At 33.8% G+C, this 10,360-nt stretch overlaps 1 pseudogene; it reads left to right on the top strand.

Moving 5' to 3' along the window:
- The first annotated feature begins 4,357 nt into the window (after positions 1 to 4,357).
- LOC149565744 (glutaredoxin pseudogene) lies at positions 4,358 to 7,982 on the top strand (annotated as a pseudogene).
- Positions 7,983 to 10,360: the final 2,378 nt, after the last annotated feature.

Below are 10,360 nucleotides of genomic sequence, written 5' to 3'. Positions count from 1 at the left end.
GTTTTATTTTCTACTAGCGTATTCCATTTCATCTTGGGGTGAGTTGTACTCCACTTTCATGGAGCAATTTGGAGAAAGGGTAAGCATATCTTATTCTTATGATAAGTTCTTGAAGATTCACATTGAGAATGATGAACTTGTTCCTCAATTTAATATCAGATTTGCAAAGGTTCTGAATGATATCCTTAAGAGTTATAGTCCCAATGATCAAATGTGTTTAGCAGTGTATTTTGATGTATTTGACAAGAAAATGAATTATCTACTAAGGGATAAAGAACCATAGACATTATATCAAGCTTTTATGACTACTAGGGATATTGAGAATAATATGAAGTATGGATTGATTAGAGGTCATTTTGCTATGAATTATTGCTAGTATAATGTGTTTGAAAGAAAAGTGGAATATAGTGTTGATTCTTTAGTTTCAAATAAGAATATCAACATCCCTATTGTAGGTTTTAATCAAGTGGAAAATTCAAATCAGAATATGTGTATAAGTAAGGTTAGTTTGGTTCCAAATGAAGACACACATGTTTTTGATGTTGTAGCAGTAAGAAATATCTCATACTTTGATAAGGTTGAGCATTGTGTTGGTTTTATGAATCAAAGTTTGGTTACAACAGTAAGTTCCTCTCATGATGATCATGTACATAATGATGTTGCTAATGAAGTTTCTACACCTAGATCTCAATTTTGTGCAAGTGAGGAAGCTGAGAGTTATGTCTATGATCATGGGTTTGATGATGTTGATCTGACAAGTCATGGAGAGATAACACAAGATGAATAATGTGAGTCACATTCATCTCAGTCATAGTCAAAAGAACATAATGCATATATTTCTAATGCTTCAATAGTAGATGGTAATATAGATTTTCTTGACCAGTCAGATATGCAAGAAATGAATTATCTTATTGAGAGGTTGCATTATGTTGAGAATGTTATAAATATTGAAGAGGAAAGATAAGCATCTCAATGTGGGTACAAAAAATCTAAAATTCATCTTCCAAGTGATGACAATGAAGTTGTTGATCTGATGTATAATCAAGAAGCATCATATGAAGGAGATGATGAGAGTGGTTACTTGAATCACAGTGAGGAAAATGACACAATATGTTCACCTTCATATGAGTCTAATGTTGATTGGGAATAAGAAGCCAATGATGGCATTGAACATTCATCTGAAGGTGAAGGTGTGACTTCTTTTTCTAAATCTGAAAAAGAAAGTGCATCTCAGTTTTTGTGTCATACAAATTAGTTAGCCAATGAAGAATTTAAGAGTGATTTTTCCTCAAGGTATGAAGATAAAGAAATGTTGAGTCTAGCTAATGTTAATGATTTTGAAGACTTCAGTAAAGGGTTGTCAAGTGATTTTACATTAGACAGTCAAATTCCAGCATGTAGTGAGGGGTTTAGGAATGATTTAAGGTTTGCTCGTAATGGTTATCCTAAAAAAGATGATGAAGAGAATGTAATTATGGACACTATATGTTTGGTAGAAGAAATAGAAAGGGAGTCTTCATATAGTTTTTACTTTTCTTCATATGCTGAAAGTTTCCATGAGAATAAAATGGGTAGTGAACTTAAAGTATATGATAATGCTTTATATGATGATGCTTGTGAGGATGAGCAACCCATGTTTTGTCCTAATGTTAAAAAAGATCACTGCATGGAGTCATTAAACCATTGTTTGAAGAGGACATGGAGGTTTCAGGTTTAGCGGGATTAGATACAAATGGTTATACACTATCATACTATTGTAATAGATAAGAATATTGTGCTTCCATTTTTTATTTTGAATCTTCTAATGATGCTACATTTTGTGAGTTTGGAGATGAAGTGTTCAATGAAGTTGTCTTTGAAGAGAAACCGACACTTCATAGTAAGTTTTATGATGATTCAAATGAGATAAAAGCCAATCAACACTTTGATTATGAAAATACATCAGAAGGTTATGAAATGTTTTCAGATTATTATAATGATGTTATGTGTGAATACAAATTTGATTGCTCAATTGATATTCAGCCAGCAACACTTGAGGAAATGCAAAGTCAAGGTGAGTTAAAAAATCAAGATATATATAACTCTTTATATAAAGTTGAATATGAGCACTTTGTGTTTCTGGTAGATAGCATGCATGAATCAGTTCGTAGGGATGAGTTTTAGTTTTATATTGATATTCATGAACATGCTGATGTTATCTTTCATAGTGAGCAAAAGGTTAAAGTTATGCCAAGTTTTTATATGCACTATGGAAGTATAGGTGATGATGTCTATCTAACTAGTGAAATTGATGGGAGAAGGAATTTTAGTTTACCTCATGAGGAAAGGAATCAAAATTAAGTATATGATAGAGGTAAATAATTTTATGGAAGTTTGGTGGCTCGAGGTCATCATATGTACATAGTAATTAAGTAGTTTTCTTGCTTTCAATAAAGTTGTTCGAGAGGAGTTTTTGAAGTCAGGTGTGTGGTCTGCTTCTACCAGAGATCTGATTCCTTGCCATGCCCACAAGGGACTTGCATCCCTAGATAGAGCCACTATTGGGACTAAAAATTGCAAGGTCAATTTTGGGTACCGTTGAGAAAATCAAGCCCCATAAATGCTTTTTGATGAGATTGTACTTGAATGTACCTTTGAGCCCCATGAGGTGTTTAATGTTCCTAGCACCTTGAATTTAGTGCATCTAATTGTTTCATGAAGCTAAATTGATATTTTGAGCCATTTCGTGAAGTCCCGCTTTGAGCATTTGTCAGATCTGCATTTTCACTCGTGTCAAACAGTGATAGGAGGCCATGTTTGCAAGTGAATATCACGCACCTAGAAAAGTTTCATGATTCACTGCTTTGAGAGTGTTTAATGTCCATACTTGAGAGCCTATGTTTCAGAGTTTGAGTCATTTTGAGTCCGTTTGACTAGGTTTTGAATCCCTCAAAGTTGGTCATTTAATATTGTCATGCTGATGCAATTAGTTCATAATTCTAGGAAGCCCTATTTGACATGTTATAACTTTTGACCATTTGATCAAAATGCCAAAATTACTTTTGCATTGCATTGTAGACATCAGAGAATTTCTATATTTCAAGATTCATCTCATGATGAATCCATTTGATCAGTTTTCAAACGTGATTCCAAATGCATTTTATAACTTTTTACTAGTGTCAATAAATGCAAATTTGTAAGAAGCCTTGTTCGTGATGTTATAGCTTGAGATCCATGATAGGTGAGATCGAATGGATTGTACCATTGTGTTGTACTCAAAAAATTCTTTAAGTGTGCCAATTTTTACATCTTAGCAAATATGTTTGCACACTTTTCCAGGTCAATTCCATTTCCAAAAATCACTTTTCTGTCATTGTTTCAATTTGCAAAATCCAAGTAACCCACTTTGACTGCTCGCCATTTGCGTCCTGTTATTCTTCATGAGCCCAAATCATAGATCTATATTCTCCTCATGATAGTGAATTAATGCCCCAATTTTTGTATTCCCAAGTGTACATCTACCTAGTTTTCGAAGCCAAATTCATATGCAATTTATGGTTTTCTGACATGTTTACTTGCAGATAATTCTAAAAGGATAACTTTGTTAGTCAATATATTTTGACTGAGATTTCATCATGAGATGAGATTCAATAGGGTGCGAGTATGCAGAACAAAGATTCAATGTTGTTGATTAAAAAGCCTGATCAAGTGTTTGGATCAGTTTTTAAGGCTGGTTAAAGGAACTCCTGACACAAAAATCACTATTGCAGAAAGAGGTGAAATAAGTTTTAAAAGGTTAAAAGATGATGCAAATTGATTGGTTCCTCATCAAATCGGTATTAGATGTTTAGTGGATCAGTCTAAGACTTCAGTCATTTGAAAATGAATTTTTTTTAGTTGAACCCACATTGGGCCCGATTGATTCCATTAGATGAGTTTGAGTTTTGTAGAATCTTGAAGGTGTCTTGATGATGTAAAAATGGGGAACTGAGTACAAGAAGAATGAAGTTTATAAAATGGGTAAAATAGGTATATGAATGGTTGGATAGCTCCCACATTTTTTTTAATTGATTGAGCTAGTTATAAATCATGATACTTTATAAAGTCCCAAGATCTTGGAAAATGGCTTTCCATCCAAGGGAATTAAAGTATATTCTTCAAACATGTTTGTTGAAAACAAAGGATGACACCTTCCCCTAATCCAAGTACCATTTTCCTAATTTATGCAAGTGCTAGTTTTCAAATCTAGTGCAAGTGATAGTTGGCTAACATTCACCTTCTACTGCCGGTGGCAGTGCTCTTCTAATAGAAACATAGTAGGGGATATTGTTGTGTGGGTGTGTTCACTAGAAATAATCTTGAATTGATTGCAAAGGAAATGGAGAGATCCATGTCCATTATTTCTTAAAAACCAGTTGTTATTTTCAGTAAGACATATTGTCCATATTGCACACAAGTCAAGCAACTGTTGACGGGGTTGGGCACCAAGCCGGAGGTCATTGAGCTTGATAGTGAAAGTGATGGTCCACATATAAAGATAGAGGGAGGTTCACATGAAACAAGGAAAACCAGAAAACATAGTTAGCTCCCACATATGAAGAAGACAACCCACGCAGTCATGCAGTGGGTGGTTCACGAGAAAGTAGAGAGGAGCTGACTTAAGAGCCAAAACCACAGTATGAAGAAGAAACACCACACGCATGAAAGAAAGAAGCAATAAACAAGAAAGAGTAGACACCCATGCCATGACATGTAAAAAGAGAATTAGGCAGCATCAAGTGAAGCACACCTGGTGGAAGAAGTAGTTTGGAGCAGGACATTGATAGGCAAGGGAGCAGCCATACAAGTGCTAAGCACTATCAAAGAAGACATAAATAATTTCTCACCTTACAAACTTGTGTCATAGAATTTGCAAGGTATTGGTATGCATTGTTAGTTGTTAGTCATGTGTTGGCAAATTTGCAACTACGTTCAAAGGGAACATACCAACCAAAAAGGGGTTCACAATGCATCATAATAGGAAGCTCAGCATATAGAAAATGAGTGCACACAATTAAAAGGAAAGCTTCCACACCAAGACAAGAGTGCTCATCTAATTGGTGTGGCCATTAAAAATAAGCCATATATAGAATAGGAAATCATTTTTTGATGCAAAACTTAGAGAAGACTATTAATGTAGAGAGAGGAGCGACCAACGAATGAAGGTAACTCGTGCCAAGTGAAAGAAGTCTACACCAATTCAAAGTAGTCAAGGAGGAGCCCCACGAATGGAAGAAGAAGAAAAAGATGCCAATACCAAGCAGGAGAGTCAAAGGAGCCATTTGGAGAGGTAGTCAAAATTGAATAAGAGTATTAGGCCATTGATGAATGGAGTGATTCGCAAAAGAAGCTCCAGATTGTTCCATCAAACATTGAGTAGGAAAAACAATCAAATGTCATTTTCCAAGTATGGAGGAAATACCAGTCAAAAAGTAGTGCCTATGAAAGTTGTAGGAAAGTTGTTATTCCCCTTCGTAGGTCTCAAAATGTAGAGTAGGCCCAAAACACTGATAGATCAATATTCCACATCCATTGGGAAAAGAGAATTTTCAATGTTTAAATGCACTTTTGTACCATACACATGGTGTCTTAAAGAAGCATGACTTTTGGAAGTCAAGTGCTCATGCGCGTAGGGCCAGTTAGTGATAGTTGAAGGTAATTTCAAGATAATTTTAAACAAGCAAGATGACCTTAGCAATGTTAAAGGCATCGAAAAAGTTAGAAAATCTGGCTAGTCACTATGTCGCTAGCCAGAAAATCCAAGAAATTCTAGCTAGCAAGGTAGCAACTAGCCAAAAAACTTCAAAATTTGATGAGGGGTAAATAAAGTAGCATGGGCCCCACTTGCAATTAGACAATGAATCAAGCAGTTCCACGTAGCAGCGGATAGAATAACTGAGCAATGATGTGGTGGGCAAATCTCAAAGACACACCAAATTGTGCCACGTGGTAGATCAAAGGGTTTTTGCTATGTCGCTAAGAGGAAGTTGCTCACTCATTAGTATGGTGAGATAGCTAGTATGAGGTGGCATGCTGACGTGGTGACGAGCATGACAGATAATGTGGTGACATGTGGCACCTAGTTGTACAGTTGCTAACCAATCAAAATCTTCCACATGTCAAGGATGGTCAACCAAGCTTGACCCAGATTAAAAAGACAAGAAAATTCAAAAGGTTTCAAATATAAAATTTATTTTTCTTTTGGTTTCAGGTTCAAGTCAGACTTTTAAATAAAGTCTGAAACTTTATATAGTTCAAACTATATAAAAGTTCAAAATTTTGCAAAATGCTATGGAAGCCATGAGACAGAGGTATAAACTTCAGAAGACCATAACCAAGGCAATTTTTATCCAAAATGGGAACTCTAATATACCATCTGAACTGGAATGAGACGAACTTTCCAAATCTAAAGTCATTTTTTGTATAGGTCCTCAGTGGTTCACACTATAGGTCAATTTGTAAATTTTGGAGCATTCTCAACAGAATGAGTATTTCTCATCACCGAGCATCAGAATTGGTCATGAGGTAGATTTGAAGACTTGTTGAAGCCTAAATGTGGTAAAAATAAGCTAGAAAGGATTGTATTGCATTCTAAAGACCATATTCAACTAGTTTTTCACTTTTTACTGTGAATGCATTTTAACATCATAAATTAGTTGCATTCTTTCATCATCACATTTTGGGATATTTTATACCTCTGAGGCCAAATGGTGAAGATTTAATTCACCAATTGAGAGGAGCGATTAAAGAATTTTTTTTAACCTATTGAGAAGGTTTTTCAAGTGGATAGATGTCATGTTCAGATTAGATCCAGGAATGAACTCCTCTCCTATATCTTTCTTCCTTCTTCTCTTTTGTAGTTGTTGGTAGTTTTCTCTAGGAAATATGATTAGGGTTCCAATATTTCACTGTTGAAACTAGGAATTGTAGATGGTTTTTCTTCCTGTCTATTGAGTTGTACTCTAGCAGTGAAGGCCACACATCCACCTCTTGTGTAGATTTTCAGTTCATTCTAATGTGTTATTTTCTGAGAGAAATGGAGATTGATGATGGATTATGTGAATTATTTAGCATTTCAATTAGTATTACTAGTTCATGTATTTAGTCTTTCCATGGATGAATATAAAAAGAGATTTACAAGAATTGTCTGAGTTTTCTTGTTCTATCTCCTAATTTTTCATATTTCATTAACTTTGTGATTAAATGGATAAAGTTCATTTGATTTAAGGAAACTTGGATGAGTTGTGTATTAAATCTATTGTTGCTTTTGACTCAAGGAGTTAGGTAAATGCTTCAGTGTTCTAATAGGGTTTATGGGTGTATGAAGGGGATATTGCATAAGAATGGGATTCGAGGATTTCAGTTGAGAAACTTGATTGTAATTCAAACAAGTTAGGTCATCCTACTGGTAATGAATCTATGTCTTAATGGATAAGGCACTGATTAGCAAATTAGATGTAAGCTGATATGAATGTCATTTGCATGAAATCTTTTATTCAAATAAATTTAGTTTTTCATGTCTTGTAGTGGGCTGAAAGGAATTACCCCGCACTCAACTTGTGAGACTCATAGATTTGCATTTATCTACTGTAGATCTGTGTCATTTCATGAGTCATCAAGAGATATAAGGGGTTTTTATCTGCAGTAAATAGGTTCATATTTATGTTTCAAATGCACTAGTACTCTATCTTAGAATCTCAAGGTTAACGTGCCTAGGTCTTGCAGAGCCTAAAGTGAAGAAGAAGTTATGCCTTATAGTTGGCCCAAGACTATAGTCAAGTGCATTCATCATAGAAATTTTCTAGCCTTAGATGCATTGGTCTAGTTTCTTGGTTATTTTCAAAATTTTTTAATTAGGAGCCAACAAACATTAGGGAAGCATTTAGAATAGAAGAAGCATTGTTAAACTTGGATGTAAAATTAGGAGATTTTATGGAGACTCCTATCAAGGTTGGCAACTATAGGCAGAAGGTGAAAGACAAATACGAAGCCTTATATTTTCTAGATGTAGCTCAAGTCACTAAGTTCATCAAGAAATTCAAGGGAAAATATTCAAAGATAGCTCTGGTATAAAGGGGGATAGAACCCATAACCCAAAATTTCAATTTTGGCACTTGGGTAAAATTTTGCATATTTTGAATCTAACTCTGGGGTGCATAGCTAGGCCAGGCGCACAGTTTTTCTTTATCAATGATATTCTAGAAGATGTTGAAGAATTTAGAGGTGTTCCAATAGTTAACTACCAATTCTAATTATAGATCTTTCCATGCATAAAAAATGCATTGTAACAGCAGTTTAACTCTGACAGATGCCTACTGAAGATGGAGCTTCTATTTTTTGGCACTTCTAGACACTTCTACATCAACTAAAGGCTTTCTCTTTCTTATTTTCTCATGTGTTGTTTATTTTAAGACATGTAATGGTGCATGCATCCAATTAATAATATAAATATGGATGGAGTCCTACTAAGCACTAGTTAGAGAGTCAATTTATACATAAATATATTTTTATTATTATTCTAGAAGCATATGATTACATAAAGATATCTCTCACTTTCAACACAAATTGAGGAGAATATTTATTATAAATTCAAGAATGTAACATGTATTTGGGGCCTTCATTATTTTGATGCAATAATATATGCTTTTGGTGCTCACATTTGGAGTGTAGTGATTCTTGCCTAAATGTGTTATATTTTGTGAATGTATGTTCATGAAGTTTAATTGAGCCAAGAGTTTTATTGTGTTATTTCGATTGTGCAATCTAATAATAGTAGTTTTTTCTATGGGTCTACAAATTTCACTAACATACTTAGTTTGAGAAGAGATCACCCATCTTGTTCCTACATAACTTTTTGTCTTGCATGAGTGCACTTTTTGTGGCCTTGCGATTTGATGAAAAGTGAAACATCTTACGGTTAATGAATTCCCCATTGATGATTGTATCAATAGAATTAAGGAAGTGCTACTCCTATTTTCATTGGTTACCTGTCAATATTTTTGAAAGCTTAACTCACAGATGCGTTGTTTCCATAGTTTATGTCTGTTAGGAATTTGCTTTTCATATTATTTTCCTAAACCTCTTGCTACCCTATATTTGTTATTTTCTTTTACAAACACTTGGTTAATTTAGGAATTCATATAGTTGCATTATTAGATTGCATTCATTAAAAAAATAGAAAATACAAAATACATTTATTTTTGTGTGTTTTACTCTTTTGAAGTAGCAAACAAATTCTACATCTTATTCAAAGTTATCAGAACCAGCAATGAACTCCTCATGAATAGTCACATTTATCTTCAACAAAGTGAATTCCAATAGGTTGCAAGATCACCTAGAACCTTGGAGTTGATCCCCAAATCAATTTTTCAAGAGAGGAGTTTGAAAGGATTCCTGTCATTAAGCATCGTGCAAAATGACAGCTCAACAATAACATCATATGATTTTTTCTTCTTGTTTCAAAATTCAAATCACTACCCTAGATTGTTCAATTGTGCCACACTCAATAGATTATATTTTAATTCATCAACACAATATGCATCATCACATCTAATCATGACATTCAATATAATTGATACTTTGCATTTCACATAACATAGTGCATCATTTCTTAACTTAACACAACTTCCATTATAATGTTCTAGCTCTTCAAACTTACTTGTATAACCATTCATTTGATTTGAGAAACCACTATCCATTGTCCATTTTTTATTCTTACTCACATTTGAGATTAGAGAAATTTTCTCATCTTCATCTTTCATTGCAACATAAATGACTTTTTGACCATGTTCATCAAAATCAATTTCAGATCCATCTTCTTCAACAATGTAACAATATTTCTTATAGTTTCCTTTCTAGTCTTTGTTACCCCAGTTATCTCTATTGTCTCTCCTTCATTGGTATTTATCATCAATGTTAGAAAATATTGCAACAATATGACCAACTCTATTACATGTAAAAAATATTATATAATATTTAACTTTTTATTTTCCTTTTCCTCTTGATAGCCTTCTTGCTAATAATACTTCTAAATTATTAGAGTCATCATCTAATTTTCTATGACTATCAATGAGCTTACTCTTTGAAATTTTTCTTCTTTTATATCCATCAAGGGTTAGTTGAGAATTGAAAACAAATTCAACACTAGAAGATGCATATTTATTAAAATTTGACAATTTCAATGCAATGAGTATACCAATCAGACTATCCAAGGTTAGATCATTACAAAGTGTACACCTTAGTTCTTGTATTTCATATAATTCAATGGCTTAAATAATAAATAAAGTCCTCAATATCTTTATTACCATATTCTCTTCACATATGAATGCTCGAACACCTCTAA

This window comes from Cupressus sempervirens, chromosome 3 (genome assembly GCF_028749045.1).
Source record: "Cupressus sempervirens isolate cs-2001-9-10 chromosome 3, ASM2874904v1, whole genome shotgun sequence".
In the NCBI taxonomy this organism is placed as follows: Eukaryota; Viridiplantae; Streptophyta; class Pinopsida; order Cupressales; family Cupressaceae; genus Cupressus; species Cupressus sempervirens.
Note: the sequence above shows the minus strand (reverse complement) of the source record. Positions and strands in the feature narration are given on the sequence as shown.